This window comes from Panulirus ornatus, chromosome 68 (genome assembly GCF_036320965.1).
Source record: "Panulirus ornatus isolate Po-2019 chromosome 68, ASM3632096v1, whole genome shotgun sequence".
Lineage (NCBI taxonomy): Eukaryota > Metazoa > Arthropoda > Malacostraca > Decapoda > Palinuridae > Panulirus > Panulirus ornatus.
The window spans coordinates 19,342,223-19,366,826 of NC_092291.1; the positions used below are offsets into that span (position 1 = coordinate 19,342,223).

At 44.5% G+C, this 24,604-nt stretch overlaps 1 long non-coding RNA gene across 2 annotated transcripts in view; it reads right to left on the minus strand.

Moving 5' to 3' along the window:
* LOC139747366 (uncharacterized) overlaps positions 1-24,604 on the minus strand; it is a 425,771-nt gene that overhangs the window by 11,935 nt on the left and 389,232 nt on the right. The window contains exon 1 of one of the 2 annotated variants that reach the window (XR_011712381.1): positions 1,085-1,480. The exons of the other annotated variant lie outside the window; for it this stretch is intronic. This is a non-coding gene — a long non-coding RNA (uncharacterized lncRNA). Of the gene's footprint in view, positions 1-1,084; positions 1,481-24,604 lie in introns of those variants that run through there. 2 annotated transcript variants of the gene reach the window in all.

Genomic DNA, 24,604 nt, shown 5'->3' on the forward strand with positions numbered 1-24,604 from the left:
TTTCTATCTCGAATAACGCGTAGGATAGAATTTTTCAAAGAAACAATGGAACGTTCGCACTGCGCATGTACTACAGTCGGGTTGCAGTGGTTCACTTTCGGCTTCGGATTACAATGGTTCACTTTCGGCTTCGGATTACAGTTGTTCACTTTCGGCTTCGGATTATAATGATTCACTTTCGGCTTCGGATTACAATGGTTCACTTCCGGCTTTGGGTTACAATGGTTCACTTTCGGCTTCATTTTCGTTTAATACCAGAGCGAAATATCTCGACGCCTTGTTGTTTAGATCCATCACATATCGTCGACACCTTTGATGGTCGATGCTGGGAATTCTCTCAGGCACAGGTCAGGTAAGGAAGGTCAAGGCACTTTGCTTCAGACATGTCATGTATTTCTATGGTTGTCCAACAGCAGCGTCCTTGAATTTCAAAGGGCTCCCTCCTACTGTTGGGGGTGATGTATGGCTACAGGCTGGACAGGAAAAGTGCATGTAGCATATCCCGCATTTCCTTCAAAAACTATATCTATATCTTTTTGATATTCCTTTAGGAAAGAATGGGCCAAAGTAAATATATCCCCGTAAAATATTTATAAGTGTTTACTTATAGGTTTGATCTGCCTGTATCACATAACCATGCATATAATTACATTTCTTTCATTACATATCCCCAGGGCACGCTTTTACGACATTCCCACAGTTTTAAGCCTGCGCTACAATCAGTAGCAAGGACATGATAGTCTCCTTGTGTGAGAATATCCTCAACGAGACTGTCCTCCGTCTGGTACACTGGCGATGACACAACCTCGCGAGAGGACTCCATTCGCGGCGTACCTAAATGCAGGCGGGGTCCGGTAACACACAGACACACACACACACACACACACACACATATATATATATATATATATATATATATATATATATATATATATATATATATATATATATATATAAACTTGAAACAGCGAGACCGAAACATAAAACTTGAAACAGCGAGACCTAAACTAGCTGAGGAAAACGTGGAACCTGGTCAGCACAAATGCAATGCGATGAATCCATGAAATGAAGGAGATCAACTTACCCTGCTTCTTTCGGTGACTGTGGTAAGAGCTGCTTCCTTAACAAGTGATCATTCCAGCTGTCAACATTTCCCAACATCTCTGTAGCACTGGAACACTGTTATAGCACTTACTATAGCAGTGTTATATCACTGTCTGTGCGGCACTAGAATACACCAACGTTCATAGAACACTATAGTTGTCTATCAAGTCACGATAATAGATATGGAGATTTGCACATCAAAAATCTACCAGTGCACGATAGATATGGTCTATCATATACGGTTAAGAACGAGGTCTATTGTCTATCAAATCCGTGGTCAACATTCAACGTTTGCTGGTTGGTTGGCTGTTTGGGGCTTCAAGTCCATCGGCTGCTGAGGTTATTAAAGGCCTTCAACGATACAGAGGAACACTGTCAACAGCAAGCCACTCCGTAACTGAGAAACGAATGAGTTTATGTGAGTCATGAGTCATGAAGCTTCTGGGGACATGCGAACCACTGAGCTTAACCAAGAGGCGAAAACGCCCATTCATTCCCTTCCTTTGACGATGACGCGTATACAAAGTCCCTCTGGTGACTGATACTTGCACTAAGGGTATTTACAGAAAATGGAGTTGTATGGAAGAGGTGTCTGTATAGCTTCTTCGCATCTAGAGAAATTTGCCTAAAATGTAATGTTCAAATTCTGATAGACAACCTAATCGGAAAACACACACACACACACACACACACACACACACACACTACTTTCATAACAAAACACCAGGTGGATGAAGGTTAATGGATCGTACGATAGTAGAAAATGTTCAAGAGATGGGGCCCTACTAATGTAAAATCCCATCCTTGTACAGTACAAATAGGCAATTACACTCACACACACACACACACACACACACACATAGTGTGAGTGTGTGTGATAGTCTTTTGTTCGACGGCAATCTATCGCTTATTCTTGCCATACAAGTCAACAGTTCGGTTCAGGATGTAACAATCACGCAATATTAGCAGTGGAACCCCCGCCTGGACTGTGGTGGGGAATTGGCATCTTTGGCAGAGTCCAGAACATCGTACTCAGCGGACGGACGGTGGTGTGTGGCACGATAATTATCAGATACCCTCGCTACTAGGAGCTGCCATGTCCTGCTTGGACGCAGTAATCATACAATAAGTAAAACTGACTGATTAATCGATCCTCAAAGTCAGCGAAGACGAAAGAAAATTGTATCTCGATCCACTGTTGCGTTAACTTGTGACTACGACGTTGAACAAACGCTGACAAGTGACAGCCACTTGTAAGTTGACAAGTGATTAGCACTTGTAATAAGCGCTGGACTAATGACTACGACCTGTAATAAGAGTTGGCTCGTGATTGCTATTGATAACAAATGCTGGCTGGTGATACGTACTCGTAGTAAACGTTCACTTGTGATCACGACGTTTGATAAACGTTTGCAGGTGAATACCACTTGGAACAAACGTTCACTAGTGATTATCACTTGTAACAAACGTTGGCTAGTAATCATGACTTGCAAAACATGTTTGAGGTGTAATAACTATCAAATGATTATTAGCTATAGATCAGTAATCAAAGCTTGTTAATTGATAATTTTCAACATTTCTTTTAACCCAATAAGAGCCAGTACATAACATTAGCACTTTTAACTTTTAACACAATACGAACCACTCTAATATCTAATAATTTTAACATTTCTTTTAACAAGATGCGAGCGAGTATAAAGTTAATAATTTCAAATATCTATCCTGACCCAAGACGAGTCAGTATAATGTTTTATACTTTACACATTTGATTAATACTTTATACATTCAACAAAACCCGAGCCATTATAATGCTAGCATTATCAACATTTCATCCAATACTAGCCGGTATAATACCACTAGCTTAACCTTGGCTCTCGTATCGACTTACTAGGAGTTGAAAACTGGGCGAAGAACACCACCATCCCAGACCGACGACGGAAGATGGTCGCAAAAGTTGCACTGTAAACAAACACCGTTTATAAGGGTGTGTTCCTACACAAAGTCCGGGTTAAGGTTGTGGATGTCCGTGCAGGGAATCCCCAGTACACGAGTTTTTCCTGATTCTCTGTTCGATGACGAACTCACTAAGTCATCTAAATCCGGATTCTGGGTCAGAGGGCAGAACGCGAGATTAGTATAAAAAAAAAGAGAGAGAGAAAGAAAAAGGCAAGTAATAGCGTGGCGATTGCTGGATAACGGGCTAATGAATCAATGGTCTTTTTCGAGGGAGGGAAAAACTGACACTTGCGCAGGCAGGCAGACAGGTAGCCGGAGGTGTGGGGGAGGAAGGCTCGCTCCCGACTCGCATCGAAAATCCAGATATATGTGTGGCGGGAACACGTTTGACCTGCCCAGCCTCCAGCTGCTGGTATCCGAGCCCTTCTGATGAAGGAGGTGTCGAATCCTCTTTTCTCTTTCCATTAGGAGCGAGTGATCCTCTCTCTCTCTCTCTCTCTCTCTCTCTCTCTCTCTCTCTCTCTCTCTCTCTCTCTCTTACATTGTCGGCAACGAAGCCTCCTCGTAAACACGACAAAGTTACGAGGGAAACGTGAAAAGAATGATAATGATTGAAATCTCGGATCTCTGGCTTATATTCTTTTACAGTGTGACTTACGATCAACTGTTCATTTTACGATATCGTTCGTTCTGCAGGAAGCCTAATATGCAGCGTGTTGTGCTACACTACAGAAGAAATCACTGCTTTGTGAAGATTAATCACCACTTTATGCTACGCTACAGAAGAAATCACTGCTTTACGAAGATCAATCACTGCTTTATACTACGCTACAGAAGAAATCACTGCTTTACGAAGATCAATCACTGTTTATACTACGCTACAGAAGAAATCACTGCTTTATGAAGATCAATCACTGCTTTATGCTACGCTACAGAAGAAATCACTGCTTTACGAAGATCAATCACTGCTTTATGCTACGCTACAGAAGAAATCACTGCTTTACGAAGATCAATCACTGCTTTATGCTACGCTACAGAAGAAATCACTGCTTTACGAAGATCAATCACTGTTTATGTTACGCTACAGAAGAAATCACTGCTTTACGAAGATCAGTCACTGTCTATGCTACACTACAGAAGAAATCACTGCTTTACGAAGATCAATCCCTGCTTTATACTACTCTACAGAAGAAATCACTGCTTTGCAAAGATCAATCACTACTTTATACTACTCTACAGAAGAAATCACTGCTTTATGAAGATTAATCCAAGTTTCATTAATCGAGTGTTAATCCAAGGGAGCGTCGGTGTAGGACTCCGAGATAACAGTTGAAATTTGTTTTCAATCCTTCGGGAAAACATTATATATTCACCTGCTCACAGTAGCTGCCGTGGTAACCCATGTGACCCCTCGAAGGCAAAGATGAAATACCTCGCAATCTACATCTTGACATCTTGATTCTGATATCAGAATTTAAGATACGGATCTTGAGGTAGCGCCTTCCATTCTGAGGAGTTATACAGTGGCTTCGACAGCAGCGACGTTGGGTAAGTGAATGTGTAATGCTGTACCTGGGAGAATGAGGGTACTCGGTTCGATTCCCAAAGTCCCTCCTTGATTTACGTGGAGAGAAACAGTCCATCAGTGTCATGTGGATTAGCACTGTAAAACACGAGGTGGTGATGTACGAAGTATGACACATGAGATCTATTTTCACATGTTACTTCATATGAGTACCATACATCTTCACTCACGCATTGTCTATAAGCAGATAATACTATCAGTAGCTCACAATATTACAAACCTTTAAGAAATACCGTGAATTTTCTCTTTTTTTTTTTTTTTTAGAATGATCCATCACAGATGTCAGCTTCAACAGCTTAATAGGGGGGAAAAGTTTCTTGAAAATATCTAATAGGGGGAAATCTTCTTCAGAATATACCTCAAAAAAATTTACCTTCATATGTATATTCTGATTGAATTGTACAGTTCTAACCATCCATCCATAATTCTAACGTAAGCACAAGGCTCAGAGAATGGTGTATCATCAGCCATCTGTCATTTTTATGAATGGTTTTCAACAGCATTTGCTTCAGGAACAAATATGAAAGTAACCAAACTCATCTCCCACACAGAAGCTGTTTCAACACACCCCGACCGTATGTTGTCTCAGATTCATAAAAAGTCGGATCTTCTCGATACTGATGAAGCCATGCAGCAAGGAGGGACTTCAGCGACTCAGTCTTTTACTCACGTTACTTTACCTATGAATATTCCTCACTTTCTTCATATCTCGAAACCTGATCTCAGCTGATTTAGCTAACCTTCCACTTATCTGTGTTCGTCCTTGTTTACTGCTTTAATTCCCTGCCTTTTCTGTACACTCACAAGCCTTCATATATATATATATATATATATATATATATATATATATATATATATATATATATATATATATATATATATATACTATAATTACTGTCTTCAACAGCCTTGAAATAACTGTGTATTTTCCTAACACACTTTATTCATCTCGCCTCAAGATACAAGTTATATAATTACCTTGTATCACGTATTACATTATTGCATCTCCTCGATAAAAAGCTTTCACCCTGCAAGTTGCAATTTCACAGAGATTATATTCGTTATTCTATATTCTTTTGGGCATCATTGATTTTCTTTGTCTACTTCTTCGATTAACTTTAGATTCAAGGTGCTGTAATTAGGTCGTTAGTGATGGCGAGGCTGATTACCAGTTCTCTAATCACTTGGCGTGAGCTGGAACACTTTATGTGTCTGTATATACACAAGGTTTCAACACGGGTTTAACACGAGCGAAAAACTCTCTCGCCCATAATACAAGCTAACTCTCACTATGTACGTGTGGTGACATGAAGAGCGAGTAAAGAAAGCAGTGGTGGTGTAGGTAAAATGAGATGGGGTGATACGAGATGGAAGAAATTCAGCCACGAGATGGATGAACATCAGCTACGAGACGGATGAGTTGTTTGCAACGAGCTGGATGAGTGGCAACCACGGGATCTACAATAGGTATCAAAATCACAACCTGTTGTAAGATGATGTGAGAGTTGTGGCAGTGAGATCTGGTGGGATGGCGTACAAAATCAGTTGGCAGAGACAATGATGGTCAGAGAAGAAGAGCGACCGAGTTAGATGTGATGTGACTGCAGGAGGCGGCGGCGGGCGCGCGGGTGTGACTGACACAGTGGCTCACAGAAGCGGGTGTTGAGAACTGGTCAGAGAGGAGCTTTACTGACGGCCGAGCGAAGCCTCCTCACTCACCAGATCGCCGACCTCATCCGAGGTTCGACAGGCATCGACGACCCTCTCAGAGCCTCGGAGCGGCACGGACGGACGGCCTGCGAAGTCGTCAGTCACAGCGACCACTACGACGGAGGACCTCGCCCGTAAACTTCCAGGCAATTAATGACGAGCGACACTCCCGCAGCCTCGATCGGGGTCGTCACTACCACTTCGACCACGGACGGCATGGACCTCGCCCATGGCCTCCGCTCGAGCACCGGTGACACGAGCATTGGGTACGACGCAGACGGACGGGCCATACGGCGGGGGAGGAAGGAAGCACCACGGACCATAACTCTCTGCCGTACATGCACCGGCCTCTCACGATGCCTGGGCCTCGCGCTGCAGGAACGTGACCGGACGCGCGGTTCAGGCGAGAAAGATGGGGAGGTGGGGGGCCGGCCCACAGGTAATTAGAGGGTGTAGAGGTGAACGTCTGCCCCTTAAGGGAGGTGAAGGGCAGCCATGGGGGGGCTACGAGGACGAGGAGTGGGAGGGAGGAGGGTCAAGAGGACCAGTTACGTGACCAGGGGTGAGGTGGGGTGAGGTGCACTGCTCAGGGGGAAGGGGAGTCGCCAGGAAAGGTTTGTCTTGGGTCTGTATCGGAAAAGGTAATGAAAATGAATAGATGATGATGATGATGATGATGATGATGATGATAATAATAATAATAATAATAATAATAATAATAATGATAATAATGATAATATGATAATGATAATAATAATAATGATAATAATAATACTAATAATAATAATACTAATAATAATAATAATAATAATAATAATGATAATAATAATAATAATAATGATAATAATAATAATAATGATAATAATAATAATAATGATAATAATAATAATAATACGGTGCCAAATGCTGTAGGTATTATGCCGGTTACTCTACGTGCAGTACCGGTTTTTCTAGGCAAGATGCCGGCTGGTCTAGGCAAGAAACCGGAATGTAATTTTTCAATAATGTCCAATGAAAAAACATCAATAATGATGGTGATATTAGAACATATCTGACTTCAAACATCTAGGATAAGTTGGTCAATTGGTTGTTGCCGCTGCTGAGTTATGTTAAACACAAACTTCATCCACGCCAATGACCTTTGACCCGACCCTTATAGGTCAGGTCAAACGTATCTTAAGTAAATAAATTCATGCATCTGTGATGATTTGGGTCAACTTATTAATGACAGCGAGATGCATTTAATAACCTTTTCCCTCCAGTGGTAAAAGTCAGAGGCATTATTTACTACACCATCTTCACTTCAACCCTTAAACCACTGGCCCTTAAATGACCCTTCTGGGTCGGACTAAAGGAACCTGGTTTAGGGAAGACGCGTCTGACCTAACACTCACACGTCAGGTCAAACGCGTCTTCAGTAAATTAGGGTTACGGTGCTAATTTCCCTTCATTACCCGTCGCAACACCGATGACCTTTGACATGACCCTTGAAGGTGTCAAAAGCCTTTTCTAACAACACCCTCTCATCTCTGATACAGCCTTATCTTCAGCGCATCCTCCACAACACGACCCTCTGACCTGACCCATAAGGCCACAAAGCATAGTGAAGATGATTTTAACCTAACCTTAAAAGGGTCTGGTGATACACGTCGACACTATGCCTCAAGTGTTCATTGTTGTAAAGGAATACAGAGATTAAGACAAAATATGACGAAAATAGAAACTGTAAGATTTTTTATCTTACAGTTTCTATTTTCATACAGGAAACAGTACATGTACGGCGCTCAAATTTTTGAGTGAAGTGACGTGCAATATGATCAAATCAAACAACAACAACAGTGATAATGATAATTGATAATGATAATGATAATAACAACAATAATGATAATGATAATAACAACAATAATGATAATGATAATAACAACAATAATGATGATAATAATAATAATGATAATAATAATAATGACGATGATGATGATAATAATAATAATGATGATGATAATAATAATAATAATAATAATGATAATAATGATAATAATAATAATAATAATAATAATAATAATAATAATAATAATAATAATAATAATGATAATGATAATAATTATAATAACAATGATAATAATAATAATAATAATAATAATGATAATAATAATAATAATAATAATAATAATAATAATAATAATAATAATAACAATAATTGCACTACTTATGATAATAATAATACTCACAACAATATCAATACTACCACTACTACTACTACTACTACTACTACTACTACTGTCAATAATAATAAACATACAGGTATGCAGTAGTAATAGTAATATAGGTAACAGGTATGAGCCCAGAGAACCGTGCTAAGAATAAGAGAGCCACAACGTCATGTCAGACTAACTGTTGAGAAAATGTGTTTTGATTATTTACAAGTCAATCAGATGCCAAACCTTCAACGTTGCGAGGTTCCCTGACCCCAGTCTGGCTGACCCTTAGCTGACCACAGCTTGTCTGGCCAGCTAATTTGACTCAGCCACATCCGCAAACAACAGCTCATTATAATATTCTTTGTATTATTCTCATTATTTTTTTTTTTTTACCTATTTGTAAAGCTATGTCTATCGCTACCTTAAATTGTTGAGCAATATATGGTCTAATTGGGCGAACCACGTTGATGTGGGGATATGCAAGACCTTATTTTTTTTTGGTCTTCGATTTCAGATGTCACACAAAGAAAAGGACCTTCTGTACAATACCTAGGGGTATGGCTGCTACTGATAATCTAATGCTAATATGTACAGAATGTTCGTCATAGCTTCAAGGACCATTATTTCTCTCTAGTCTTTCTTCCTTTTCGTACAATCGCATTCACCTCCCCGGGTTACATCTATATTACTGTCAAGTACAGATAAACACACAATCTTCGACGCCACGCTTGAATTTACTAATTTACTGATGAATTATTTTTCTCGTTGTTGCTCCCTGATTCTCTTCAGATATTGACTTGTACAGCCAGGCGAACACATCCTACTTGCAGAACTCGCTTATCTAGATTTTGAGGAAGACGGCATGAGGTGCCTTACCTTCCACCGTCACTGGTGTGTGTGTGTGTGTGCGTGTGTGTGTGTGTGTGTGTGTGTGTGTGTGTGTGTGTGTGAGGAACCTGTCCCTACCCGCTGTAGGTACCGTCGAAGGATCGTAGTCACGACGGCGACCACCTCGCCGCCACTGCTGTCTTGAGGAACCTGTTCCTCTCCGCTGTAGGGAACGCTGAGCGATCGCGGTAGTGATGGTTACCACCAGCTCGCGTCAGCCGTGTCCACATTCTACCACACACACACACACACACAACACTTCTGCGTGGTTTCCTCGCTCTCTGCTATGGTCTGAGGTATACAGCCAGAGTGTAGAGTGTCGGAAGGGAAGTACGTGTGTATCATCACAAGGGGCAGATTGTAGCCGTCGTCGGCGACACACTAAGAACACTAGATTCTGGGTATGAAACAAGGGAGCTCTACATTCGTGGGTCCCTTACCTGTCATCCCTCATCTCTCTTAAAGTTTCTGAATTTCCAAATGGTATTTGAACTCATTTCCCAGCACTTAACTCCTTTCATAAGTCCACAACGCTTCCTCATATCCCTTAGTACACTTCTGCATAACTTCCATTTGTATCTTCTTGTTCCGAACTCTCCCAAAGGCAATGAAATGTTCTTTGTTGATGTCATGAGTGGATTAATGGCTCAATCCACTCAGGTCTTGTATGACTCTCGATGCATTCTTTGCGATCCTCTCCTGTGCTTCCATGCGACTCCTCTTGTGAGGAGACGAGACTTCAGCAGCATATTTCTGCTGAAGCAGAATGCATGTCGTAGTACATGTTCCTAGACATCACTCTGTTCACGTACCTGAAAATGATTTCTACTCTGACCTCACCACCCTGAACACACTGATGTTCTGGCGACGAAGAGGTTGGTATGATGTCAACTATGCAGCTCTTAAAGTATATCTATTTCTCTTTCTTTCTTCCCATGTGGTCTTCGGGGCCTGGTCTGGTCTGGTTATACTCCTTTCTCATCTCCACGACCTTGTATGTACAACGATTAAATTTCATGAGCCATATGTCAGACCGACTGCTGCATCATATCTAAGTCTCTGCGTGATATTTCGTAGTCCCTGTTAGTTCGCGTTTCTTCATCACTTCCCCAGCGAACATATTCAGGTATGAATCCACCTCGTTGGGTCGTTTTTTTTACCTATATAAACAGCAGTAATGTCCCTATCTCTGAGACCCCTAAGTGTTCTCCACTTGTTTACACTTCATCCAGGTTGAGAACACTCCCTTGACATCTGGTGTTGTATGTTTCCTCTCTGGTCAGGTAACTGTCAATCCATCTGAGCGGGTCTCCTCTGACCCCAGACTGAGCCTCTGGCTACATCATCAGTCTTGTGTGGCTCCGATGTCAGAGGCCCCTCTGGCAGTCTCAGAACATACAGTCCACACCACCATCTCTTTTTTTCTCCTGAGACGCTGTTTACTCTCTCATTGAAATTCGGTGGAAACTGTGTGAGTCCGCGTTAGCTCCCGCTTAAGAGCTTTGCGTCAGTCAAGCACACCTCCATCACCTTACGAGTTATCTGTTCCAGTACCTTGCAGGTCATTCTCGTTGAAGGGCACTGGTTTGCAGGTCAGGGGTACTTCTCTGTCGCCTTTCTTTTCAGTATTAAGTTGGTTCTCTTCCCCGATGTCGGAACCACTGGGTGGTTTCACGAAAGCCTCCGCGGATGTGATGAGAAATCATCTGGTCCATGAGGTTAATGTGGGTCAAGCTCCCTTGCAAGCCTTCAAATTTCCAGTGGATTTACTTCATCATTTTCCAGGGTCTCTCTTTCCGTTCTGACTAAGGTGATGGAGCCTCCGAGTCTTTGGGTCAAGTACATTCTGAGACCGTATTCAACTCTACATATTATGTCATCGTGTATATCAACAACTTTTCTCTCTGATTCTTTCTGAAGTGAACCTAATAATTTGGTTATCTTCTACGAATTTGCTCCTTTTTTTTATTTTTGATATTTTACGTTTCTTCCTTTTTGTCCCTCTACAATCTGTTATTTCTGTCTATCAAAAATCAAGCTGGCTTTCTCGTATTTCCTAGATCTCCTCCTAAAGTTTATCTCATTTTCTCTCGCCTCTTTTTTCTTTTAAGCTCTTTTGTTTAAACCATTCTTTTTTTTTAAACTCTGCCTCTCACTGTATGTACTGTTGGTTCATACCTCTCTCTCTCTCTCTCTCTCTCTCTCTCTCTCTCTCCCTCCGTCCCTTCTCCTCTCTCTCTCTCTCTCTCTCTCTCTCTCCCTCCGTCCCTTCTCCTCACCCTCACTCCTCTCTCTCTCTCTCTCTCTCTCTCTCTCTCTCTCTCTCTCTCTCTCTCTCTCTCTATCTATCTATCTATCTATCTCTCTCCCCCCCTCCTCCCCCGTCCGTCTCGTGAGGATCCTTCGCCATAAACCCAGGAAAACATAATTGATAATCGGTGCAAAACTGCTCATGATAAAACCTCGCCCCCTAATAACAGCGCTGGGGGACAGTAATGGAGCTCGGTCATTAAATATAAGGTACGATATACTTTCTGAATGACGTAATGAATGGGTGCGACCCCCATGAATGGCGGCCCATCTACGCAAAACCCACGAGAATACACAGCTTCCTCAGATAAAGTGGGAGATAAAGAGAGACGGGCCCGATAACACGGACGGGAACACTGCCACACCTGAGATAGATAAACGTCAGGTAACACACACACACACACACACACACACACACACACACACACACACACAAAGGAAATAGTCAAAATTCTATTTTCCAAAAGAGATACAAAAAATGAAATCATGTAAACCTGCAGAAAACGGGGAAACTGAGCGTCAAGAAATTTCAGAGAAGGAAATCAAAGAAATCAGTCGGGGAACTGAAGATGAATGTGAGAGGGGGGAAAACACTGGACTGAAGTGGCAGCTTACACTGATACATTACTACAGTTGAGAGAGAGAGAGAGAGAGAGAGAGAGAGAGAGAGAGAGAGAGAGAGAGAGAGAGAGAGAGAGAGAGAGAGAGAGAGAGAGAGAGAGAGAGAGAGCGCCCCCCTCTACATCTGACACACATCCACCATACATGTGTATATAGCAGGTGAGAGCCACTCGCGGATCGTCTTGGGAAATGAACGAGGTGTCCCCTTGCGTTGCGTGTTTCACTCCCGAGCCGGGACCCCCAGCCGCGCCTGCTTCAGGAGGTATTGGCGAATGACAAATGATGCCTACCTCCCGCTGCCCGGTACCCTTGCAACTCGCCCAGCCTCCAGCTATGGGGTAAGGATGCAGAAACGCACCCATCTCGGGAGAGAGGTACAGGTTAGACATGTAGTGTGGTACAATCCAGGGAACGCTGTGACACACACACACACACACACACACACACCGGGGGATGCCATGGGGGTAATGGCAAGGCAAAGCACAATGAAAAAAAAAATCTTTATGGTGCTGGGATGCAAAACGCAATGCCTGTTATCTGGAGATGGATGAATTCCAACTCTCTGTGACGACAGCACGTAACAAGGACATAACACAGGGCACCCGAGGAGTGGCCGTCTGCGGCATATATGATCGGATGAGCACTGCAAGGGACATAAGGCGACGCGCAACGAAAGCCATATAGCATTCTCGTAGGTGCAGGGAGACTTACGTCAACAAGAGGCGCTATAGCAAGGAACATCCAAGCTCTCACCTCAAGGTCTTCTCGGGAGTGGTGACGCTCTTCAGCATATCAGGATCCCCTTGAGGAGCAGTGACACCCACTCCTTTCTTTCAGGATATGTCCAGGGGATGAACCATCGCAAACCGGGATACTGGTTTAAAGTACAGGATCGCGTGACACCGTCCTATGGGAACGGCTCTACGGGAGGCACACGCCGCCGACCACACTCGGTCAGAGTCCCCGGAAGAGGGAGAGGCATATCAGTACACGCCCCTTGCTGTGCTGTATGTACCCCAGCAGCTCCTCTGACATAGTCAGTAGGCTCAACATGAGGAGTTCATCACAGATGGGTACGCTGACCTCTTGAGAATGGCGTCTCTCATGGCCTGCTACCCCCCCCTGGTGTGCTGGTAAGTACCATCTCATTGAGGCGTGCTTAGCCTGCCGTCCAACTCGGGGCAAGCGTACTATCGGGAGAGGAGAGTGATCTCGCTGTCACTGGATGATCTGTCAACTGTTCGGAACCTCTGGGATATCACTGGCAGGTGAAAGACTCGGTGGTCTTATCATTCGGAAAGTGTTCGGGATACGCGCTCTTCAAACGCAGACATATGTGTCTTTCGAGGAGACGTTACGCAACACACCTGCCGCTCGAGTGTCAACTGCTGGTGATGTGTGAAAGCAGACACTGCTACATGAACAGTGGGAGGAGATCTAAGATTTTGCTAATATGTTAAGGTTAAAATCCTGAACATAATGGTACGACTATTGAGCACTGTAGTATCACCCTTAAACTCCTTACGACTGCACAGCCCTTGTTTATGATGGCTTGGTCTTCGACGTCAGGTTAAAGGTCACCCTTGAACACGACTGTACAGCCCTTGTTTATGATGGCTTGGTCTTCGACGTCAGGTCAAAGGTCAAGTTACCATAAGTACGGGCAGTGCTCAAGGGATGCCATCGTCTTGCTAGGAGTGACTAAAGATATAGGTCACCTGCATAAACTGCAAAGCTGATCCGTTGCTCAAGAACTCAAGAGGCCAAATTTTGAGCCAAACTTTAGGATCCCAAGAGAAAAGAAAACGAAACGAAAAAAAAAAAAACGGAGTGGTTCATTCTGGTACGCTGGAATCGATTCGACAGACACACCACTGGAAAGACAGTCTTCACAAGAGGGAAAGGATGCGACGGTAGAGGAAGGGAGGGAGGAAATCCCAGTCTTACGACATAATAAATCAGTGCTCAACAAAGACAAAGCACGAACACGTACTTCGTGGGAGGAGGAGGAGGAGGAGGAGGAGGAGGAAGGAGTGAGTGAGTGAGTGAGTGAGTGAGTTAAGCAATGCATTGACGTCACGGGGACAACAGTGCGCCAGAATCTCTCAAGAGCCCCTCGAGTGTCTCCCCTTACTGCTGGGTCTACTAAGGCTTACCTACCCGGCGTTCGCGGTGGGGTCTCACGTTTCGGATACATCACTGGACGGCGGGCTGTACTGAAAACCATCGACGTCAACGGTCCCATATGGAGGGTGATGTATGTTGTGAGGTGAAGGGGTTCGACTACCCAGCCATGTCGTTCTTCCTCTCCCTCAGTCGTTCGTGGATGCCAACCTCATCAGATAGATTTTGATGACTTCTCGTCGTCGTCGTGTGTCAAAACTGAGGAAAGTCATCGTAAAAGACTTTAAACTCATTCATGCTTTTCGAACGGCGGAAAGAAGAGAGACGGAGACTTCGAATTCGCTCTTCAAATCAGCGAATTCGCTTCAAGGAATAGATGATGCGGTGGTCGATGTCAAAATCTCTTTGGTACTTGCAGAACCCCAGGCTTTCCCAGTGGCAACACACCTTTGGAAATTTTCTCTTTACACAGCTTAGGATAGATGATCTCGAAGGCAATACTGATACCTGTCTATATGCTTATTACGTAAACATCCATTGTGGTACTTCCTGAATTTCTTATTTTTCTTCTTATCTTATCTTCCCGACACTCAGCATCCTAACGCACGGTACAGTGAAGATGGGTATCGGGGTTTGGGATAAGAGTGTAGTGAAAATGATGGCGTATTGAAAAGGTCTCTGAAATGACCCTTTATGAATCTGGTGAAGACGCGTCTGGTGAACATGATGGAAAGTGATAGTGCCGAGGGAGAGACACATACAACATTCGCTCGCGAATACCGACGTTTCTAGTTACACGGAAGTACGTTTGGTATAATCATTCCATCGCAAGGTTAGTGGTCGATAATGAATCATTACGACCCAGAGGAGGCGTAACATTCTGTGTTATCTGTGGAGTGTGGCATTAACTGGTCGAATATTCGAACGTCCGTAAAATCTGGCATGAGTACCGGCCACTGGTCAAGTGTCGGTTGTCACGAGCCCTTGAGTGACCAATTAAGATTATACGAATACCACACCTGGCCTAGAACTAGTTCTCTCTCCCATACATGTGCACAGATCTCTACTAGGTGTCTAGTGTACTATTTCTATGCACCTTCTACTGTTAAGCTCTAGCGGCGTGGTTCTTAACTGCGACAACATAACTGTGTGTGTGTGTGTGTGTGTGTGTGTGTGTGTGTGCGTGCGATATCTCCTTGTGATACCTGTTTGTGTATAATCGGGAGATAGTTTTACACTCGTGTGTCCTTTCTATATATGTCGAGAATCGATTTATTGGCTGATCTCAAAGGAAAGGATGAACAGCTTGGCCGACCGTGAGCATGGCGCGAAGTCCGATAGTCGAACCTGAGCCTATGAGATTAGCTGTTAAAGATATCAACCACCGCACTCTCTCTCTCTCTCTCTCTCTCTCTCCCCCCCTCTCTCTCTCTCTCTCTCTGCGCGTGTGTGTGTGTGTGTGTGTGTGTGTGTGTGTGTGTGTGTGTGTGTGCGCGCGCGCGCGTGCAACGGCAATTACAGAAACAGCAGACGGGGTTCCCAAGCGCAGAGCACACAGGATAAGAAGGCTACATCATCTGCATGGACGACAAATGCGGCAGCGGGGCCTCAAGGTACTGCTCGAGGGAGAGCTACCATCTCCTCCTCCAACAAACTACACCTGGGGCATGGCTAGGCTGCAGAGCAGAATCGAAAATACATTCATCTTTGACTTCCTGAGGCTGACCTTGTGGTTATGTCCTGTAAGCAAAATCCGTCAGCACAAAGTGATTCACAGCAGACCTCATACGATGTGCTCATTCACATGGCTCTGCTCTGGCCTCTCCTCCTCCTCCTCCTCCCATGCACAATGCATCATCTGGTCCTTGTCGTAGCAACGGTAATCAATCTTCGCACCTAGACGTGTGTAAATGAAATTAATTGGTAATTCTGGTAATAGCACACGAACCACTAGCAAATGATGATTAGCAAATAGTAAAAGATTTTTCCTAAAGATACATATACGTCAAGAAATCGGGACGCGCGAGGGAGTTTTATAAGACTATATATAAAAGACGTGGTCCTCTTGTGTCACAGCTGCGGAGGAAACTGGTGTTGTTTTGCCGTACTTGTGAGATCACTGTGGTGACAGTTATCATCATCTGGTGCCCATCACTGCGGGAGAAGAAAGTATTTGGCGAACGCATCTTGTGTGCTCTTTTTTTTTCCCCTTTTTTTTTTCTTCTTACGAGGAAGGAGACGCCTTCAACTCTCGTCTAGATACCTCTCGCTAGCCAGGACCCGACAGAGCAGCAACTTACGACCCACACAGAATACAACTTTCAGAACGTCGTAAGGTGAGTGCTGATGCCTCCATACCGTTCGTATGTCGTCTTCTCCGTACACGGCGTTACCTTCTGAATAAACAGAATATATCGGTTCTTCATAAATGTTCTACCAAGTGCAAAACGGATGGAAAAAAAAAACAGGACAAACAGGTATACGAGAATACGTAGGAGGAATTCTTGTTATAAAGATTATTTCATTAGTTTTGCAGCTGGAGATAAACATAAGCAAAAAAAAAAAAAGAAAAAGAAATAGAAGGATGTGGTCAGCCGGCTGAGGGAGGCTAGAGGTCTGAGTCTGGAGAGGGTAGTGGGTGGATGTGGGGGAGGGGTCAGCCGGGGGTCAGCTGGACACCATGGGTCATGGCGTGACGGCGCGCTGCTGCTGCTGCTGCTGCTGCTGCAACATACCGCAGCTTAGAGGTAAGAAAATGATTTCTTCTCGTCCGGCCAACATGGGACCCAAGAGTGACCAAAGTGGTAAGAATTAGATTTTAAAGACTGTATATCACTCTCTTCTTCACATTGTCATCAGACTTACAACCTCATGTGGAAGCTACAAACGCCACATACGTAAGCCACAAACTGGTTCCCTGCCTGAGTTGGAAGTGGCAAGTCAGGGAAGGCAAGAATACTCCCATACTTGCTGCTGCCTCTCATCTGGCGTCCTCCAGGCACATGGCCTTGCGCCTTTGCCCTTCAGCGCAGTCAGGAGTAACCACTGAGGCGCTCCAGGCGGAACGCAACTACGACACTATCTCACGTCTATGAATAAACTCACCTTGGCACCCGGTTGCTCTTCTTCGTGATCAGGATCTGAGAGATCACGGGGGGAGCAAGACGACTGTGGAAGAAGACCGACCGACCACTCGAACCCTTCGGCTCTCTGCTTCGACGTCGAGGACGCTGCGCATTATACGTATTATTTTTTCCTTTTCTCAACCCGCTCAGGGATGAATGAGATGGATGACATCAAACGTCCTTCGGTGAACGGTCTGCTCACTTGGGGATAGGCAATTTCTATTGGCGCACAGCGGTCCTGGGACAACATTTAGGAGAGACAGTAGGTGAAGTCAGTCAGTGAGTGGGGCAGGGTTAAAAGCGAAGCCATTTTCTTGTGGTGGCTCGTCTAACGGACTTGGGATTTCTTACAGTGATTCTTGTATCAATTTCTCATCGATTTTCCTCACGAGAGACGAGGCTCAAGTTACAGATAAGATCCGAGACATAATATGAGGATAATAATAATAATAAAAAAAAGCCTTCTGGTTGCAGCACCACGGGTATCTTCTATTAGTTTAGGGACACAGTCAGCTGGCATGATGATGTGTTCGTGACCAGGGTACAAGTCGAATGTCGAGAATGTTTTGTCTCAAGATAATTATCTCAAACCTTTTATGTCTGGAAGATCACTAATGCTATGGTGATGACCCGGAACACAGCACAGATCTTTAATCCTGTTGCAGTGGCAGGAATAAGGACACTAATCTTGTTTCCCAGAACTTTGATGATGTATATATATATATATATATATATATATATATATATATATATATATATATATATATATATATATATATATATATATATATGTATATATATATCTTTTTTCTTTCAAACTATTCGCCATTTCCCGCGTTAACGAGGTAGCGTTAAGAACAGAGGACTGGGCCTTTGAGGGAATATCCTCACCTGGCCCCCTTCTCCATTCCTTCTTTAAAAAAAAAAAAAAAAAAAAAAAAAAACGAGAGGGAAGGATTTCCAGCCACCCGCTCCCTCTCCTTTTAGTCGCCTTCTACGACACGCAGGGAATACGTGGGAAGTATTCTTTCTCCCCTATCCCCAGGTATAATATATATATATATATATATATATATATATATATATATATATATATATATATATATATATATATATATATATATATATAAAGGAGGAAAAGAACTACTTCAACCTATTTTTCCCACACACTTTAGGAACTATCAATAATAGAGATGAACTGCTTTTAAGAATTCTCTATTGTAGTTCCTCTTACACCTGCATCTTCAGACTGAGTCATGAGTGACGTAGCCCACAGGTAGACTCCACATGTGTGAGTGTGTGTGTAGGTGTGTGTGTGTGTGTGTATTGGGAGTGGAGAAGGGAGACGAGTGCCACCGCACCATCCGAGACACTCCAGGAGGCTACGAGCATATTTCGATCTCTGTACATACGGTTGAGACAATGATTAATGACGTTGACAGTGGGGGAAACTTACCATTCATCATCCGCCATGCTACATGGTCCCTTGGAGCTCAGCGGGGGAGGGAGGGGACGACGGGGGAGTCACCCATCAGCTCTGTACGTGAGAGAGAAAAAAGTCCTTATGGAGTACAGGGGTGATCCACCGTCCGTCGAGGACCCTGCAGACAGACAGACAGACAGACACACACACACACACACACACACACATGCATCACTGCGCCCGCGCGTCACCTTCGTGTCATTCCGAACCCACCACAACACTTGAGTCGCATCGAAGTCTTTCGAAGTCAGAGTCTCAGAGCATCACTCACCAACCTGGACATTGATGCAACCAACCAACACACACACAGAGCCGTAATATCTCCTGTAGAAACAAACTTCCAGTCACACCAGTGGATTAAGATTACTTGATTGTGACGTGCCCAGACGCTCGAACAGTTTCCGATGAGCATCGAGGATGATCGCTTGCCTCCTACCATTCCTGGTGAGGTCTTGTGATATAAGGCTTGCGGGAGGCAGGGTTCAGTGGGGGTGAGAGGCTTTGGCGAGGTAGGGTTCTGTGAGGCTTGAGGGAAGTCTTGCTGTGGTGAAGGCTGGTAGGATGAGGTCTGAGGAGGTGAGGATGGTCAGTAGCGAGTCTCGATACACAAACCGGATCTTCAACTTTCGTATCAATCAATACACGTAACTAGATTTTGATGGATGGACCCAAGTGCTTGTTTCCTGTAATGAGCTTTGGTCTTCCTGTTCTGCGTGTGTGTGTGTGTGTGTATGTGTGTGTGTGTGTGTCTGTGTGTGTGTGTGTGTGTGTGTGTGTGTAATCATTCATTTCTACTGTACGAGGAGAGAGTCTTAAACTTATGAGGCCTCATTTCTTGCACAATATATATATATATATATATATATATATATATATATATATATATATATATATATATATATATATACATAATGTGTGTCTGTGTGTCTGATGTTTTGAAGGGCATCCTCACCACCGAAAACTAAACAGTATACACTGTGAGATAAGAGTTTTTTCCGTATCATAGAACAAATACGTCCGAGCCAAACGAAGGAAGGAGGCGAAAAGAAAAACTTACCACCCTAAGCAGATTCCCAATCTCTCACCAGGGTGGTCATTTGACCCAGCGCCCTCTGGAAGACTCGAAGGGTCGTTGGATGACTGAGAGAAACACCTCCACAAACCTGGGTGTACATGACGTGAACGGACAGTATGGGGCGTCAGCTTTCAAATCCGGCGAGTGACAAGGAGGAGGAGGAGGAGGAGGAGGCGCGGTGGCTGGCCAGGACCGAATAAGACGAACCCGAGGGACCGAAACGAAGAATGTAAAATCGTATGACTGACAATTGCCAGGCGAACTCCAGCGAGGAGTATGCCCCATCACTCATGGTTGACTGTTGGGTAATAGAGGACGAGTGAAACACGAATAAGACTCTGAGAGAGATGAATACGATGGGCAATTAAGTCTTCCATCATAAGGAGAAAATTATGATGACAGGGAGTACACGGTCCATCAGGAATGGCAAATAGTCAGGAATGTAAAAAGACAGCTATCTAATAATTTGGCGTTTAAGCAAACAATAGAAAACACACATCATCATGATGCGAAAATATAGAAAGAAAAAAGATTATAATAGCAATAGGTAATAATCATTCATTTGAACTTTGTGGTGAGTTAAATGATAAATAAAAGACTATGGATTAAAGATAATATGAGACTATGGATTAAAGACATATGTTACGTGTTGAGTGAGGGAAGGGTGGGTGAGGGAAAGGTGAGTAAGGGAGTGGTGAGTGAGAGGTGAGTAACGTCATGCACGACGCATTTGTAACAGAATGGTGAGGGAGGCGTTACCGAACGCCATGTGACGAAGCCTGGGTAAAGTTAGTGATGGATTGATGTTGTGTGGCGAGAAGTGGCAAACACTGGAAGACGTAGTGGAGGGTGGAGGAGTTGATTGAGTGGTGAGGTTGTGGGTGACGAGGGTACGAGTTGATAGTGACGGATCTTGGAGGAATTGAAGGGATGAGTGTCGTAATGATCGGTGAGTTAGTGTCGGGCGACCATAGTACATTTGACATGAGTTATGAGTAAAGGAACTTTGAATGGCTGAGTGAGAGAATAATGAGTAATGTGCTGTTGGGTGACGGGAAATGTGAGTAATGGACTTGTGAATGACGAAACAGTGAGTGTCAAGGTGGTGGCGAGTTACGAATTTTGGTCAGAGGCGATGAAGAACCATTCATCAGGGGGCTTCTGACTGTGTGTGAGTGACCATGTTAATAGCAATATCCTATTCTGTCTGATGAAGCCCTGCATAAGGGAGGCCCTTATTCATGGGGAGGCCAGGGAGACGGAGTGTATGGGGTAAGACAGGAATGACGGGGAATAGGAAGAGGTGGTACTGAGAGAGAGAGAGAGAGAGAGAGAGAGAGAGAGAGAGAGAGAGAGAGAGAGAGAGAGAGAGAGAGAGAGAGAGAGAGAGAGAGAGAGAGAGAGAGAGAGAGAGAGAGAGAGAGAGAGAGAGAGAGAGAGAGAGAGAGAGAGAGAGAGAGAGAGAGAGAGAGAGAGAGCGTGTGGATATGCAAGTGAGAGTTGACTGTGGTTTACAGTCCTCTGACAACATGTGAATGATGCCTGAGGACTTGAGGGAGGAGAGAAGACCTCCAGAGATTGATTGAGCGGGTGGAGATGAAACAGTAGTGAGGAAATGGTTTCTGAGGCAGGACGGATGGGTTTCGAAGTGAGGGCGAGAATGGTTTCTCATGGCAGACAGATGAATCTGGGAGTAAATGGGAGAGCTGGTTATGAGAATAGGAATATGAGTATTTTCTGAGGGCGAGTGAGTAATGTCAGCTTTTAAGGTATTAGAGAGATGATTCCGGAGTGGATGGGTGGGGTGTGAGAGATAGTGGATAGGCTGTGAGAATGGGTGGGTGCGCTGTGAGAGTGAGTGGGTAGGCTGTGATATCTGGTGGGTGGGCTTTGATAGTGAATAAGTGGGCTGAGAGATTTGGCTGGGTGGGTGGGTTTGTGAGAGTAGATGAGTGATGGTGTGAGAGTGAGCGGGTAGTGGGGTGTGTGAGAGCGAGTTGAGCGGGTGGAGACTATGATAATAAAGACAAGATCCGATAAATAAAGAATTCAGTGAGCTCAGGTGGGAGAGGAGGTGAATGATGATACCTTCTGAGCCAGGATGAACCGGTCGTATTTTGGAAGAGTAACTGAATCTCCCCACACACAACCCCCAGTTATGTAACTGGATCCCCCCCCACAAGTCAACTGAGTGAATAGCTGGCACTCAGAACAAGGGATTGAGTGTGTGTGTGTGTGTGTGTGTGTGTGTGTTCCGAGTACACACGAAGAACATGAGTGCTTCGAGTGTAAGTGAATATGAATGAGTTCATCTCTCTCTCTCTCTCTCTCTCTCTCTCTCTCTCTCTCTCTCTCTCTCTCTCTCTCTCTCTCTCTCTCTCGTACACAAAGCAGGCGAATGAATGGGTTTCAAGACAGAGTGAATGAGAGGTCTCTCGCAGTGAATTAGTGGCCTCGTAAACCGCGTGGAGTAACTATCCGTGAAAATCGACACCCAACCCGGCAAGGTAAACCAGGATTTACCGGGCCAAGACCACAGGGGGAGAAGGTGGAGGGGGAAGAAAATGGGGAGCTGGGTTCGTGGGGTGTGTGGGTGAGTTGGTGTGGGAAGTGGGGGAGGGAAGGGGCTGATTACGTAGAACGTTCAGATAAGGTGGTGGGATACGTCGTAGTCTGGTCTCACTCAATAAGAGTAAACGTGGGGAGAATACTGATTGCCTCTTGAGACACGACCAGAACCAGGCAGCAAGCTGTTGAAATGGTGAGAGTGATGGTGACGAAGTGAGATATGAGAATGAGTGATATAATTCCTCGGTGTATTGCCACTACTGCTGCTAAGGACCAGTTTGATGGCGACGCCCTCACACACACGCCCCCTACACGAATGTAAAAAAAAGAACATCGTGTCATATAAAAAAAAGAAAAAAATCCCGACGGTAGAAGTGGAAACACTTCAAAGAAAAAAAAAATGACGATCGATGTGAATTATCATCAATTTCACGAGAAGTGAAATTTAGAGTGTATCATCTTCAGTCATCAAGAATCGAAGAGTAAACTGAGCCTTTGAAAGACGTGGTGTTATACAGAGCGTAGCGATATAACTCGATCGTGTCTTCTAGCTAGCCTCACTGGACCCCTTAGACGTGGAAGACCTAACCACAAGGGACCTTCCATGGAGTGAGTGAAATCCTTCTCCTCCTCCTCCTCCTCCCCACCTCAAACAACTTGGTGGGACGAGTTCCATACACCGAAGGCCAGACGTTCGTCACGACACCTCCTACCCTACCCGACCACCACCAAGGCCTGCACCACACCGTAATAAGTAGGTCTACCCCCTTTACCGCCCTCGGGGAGGCTGGCTCTGTACGTTGCAACACGGGAGGACCTTCCTTGTCGCTGCCTGCACCTGCTTCGTAAATAGCATGGAAGGCAAGAAGACTTTTCCTGAAGTATTTTCAAAGAGAAATGATCATGTCTGTCGACGTCGGGGGGGTAGGAAAAAATAATTTAGAGGATAAACTAGACACAACATCACCAGGGGTCGTGACGGCCATAAAGGGGTCCGAAGAAAAAAAAGTGTGGTCCGAGTGTATGGCTGGGGGGTTACCTTATGTCTTGGTACGGGCCGGGCGCATCGTGACTCGGGCCCGGGTTCCAGGTGTGAACTGACTGATGGAGGGATGGGTCAGGATGAAGACGAATGGTCGCAATGAATTTGACATGAGCTCCGACGACGGTAGAGGGTGATGATGAGGAGGTGAAGGAGGAGGAGGAGGATGAGGAGGATGAGGAGGAGGAGGAGGAGGAGGAGGAGGAGGAGGATGAGGAGGAGGAGGAGGAGGAGGAGGGGAAGACGGTGGTGGGGATGATGATGATGACGACGGAGGCTGCTGCTGATAGTGCTGAGGAGGCGAGGTCTGCATACGTGAGAGGCAGCTTATTGATGATGGCACGAATCGATACGTGGATGGCTGATTAATCTTAGGGGAAGGTGATGGTGATTGGTGGGGGTCGAGGACGTGTGTATGTGTGTGATTGTGTGTGTGTGTGTGTGTGTGTGTGTGTGTGTGTGTGTCTGAAGGCTGCCAGGAGGCAAGAGATGAAAGGGGGGTGGGGGAAAGGGGTGATAATACAGAGGGTGTAAGAAGTGGGCAAGATGAGATGTCTGTCTGTCTGTCTGTCTGTGTCTGCTTCTCCGTCATCCTCTTTCTCTTCCAGATGTTCTAAAGATGACCTAAGCAATCCAGAGAGTCAGAGAGATCACACACACACACACACACACACACACACAACACACACACATGTGACATACCTTCAACGCTTCAGTCAAAGTAAAACACTATTTTGCCAAAGTTTCTCTCGTCCACTTGTAAAAAATTCGAGTTGAGCTTTACCCACTTTTTTGTGAGGTGCTGTAATATGTAC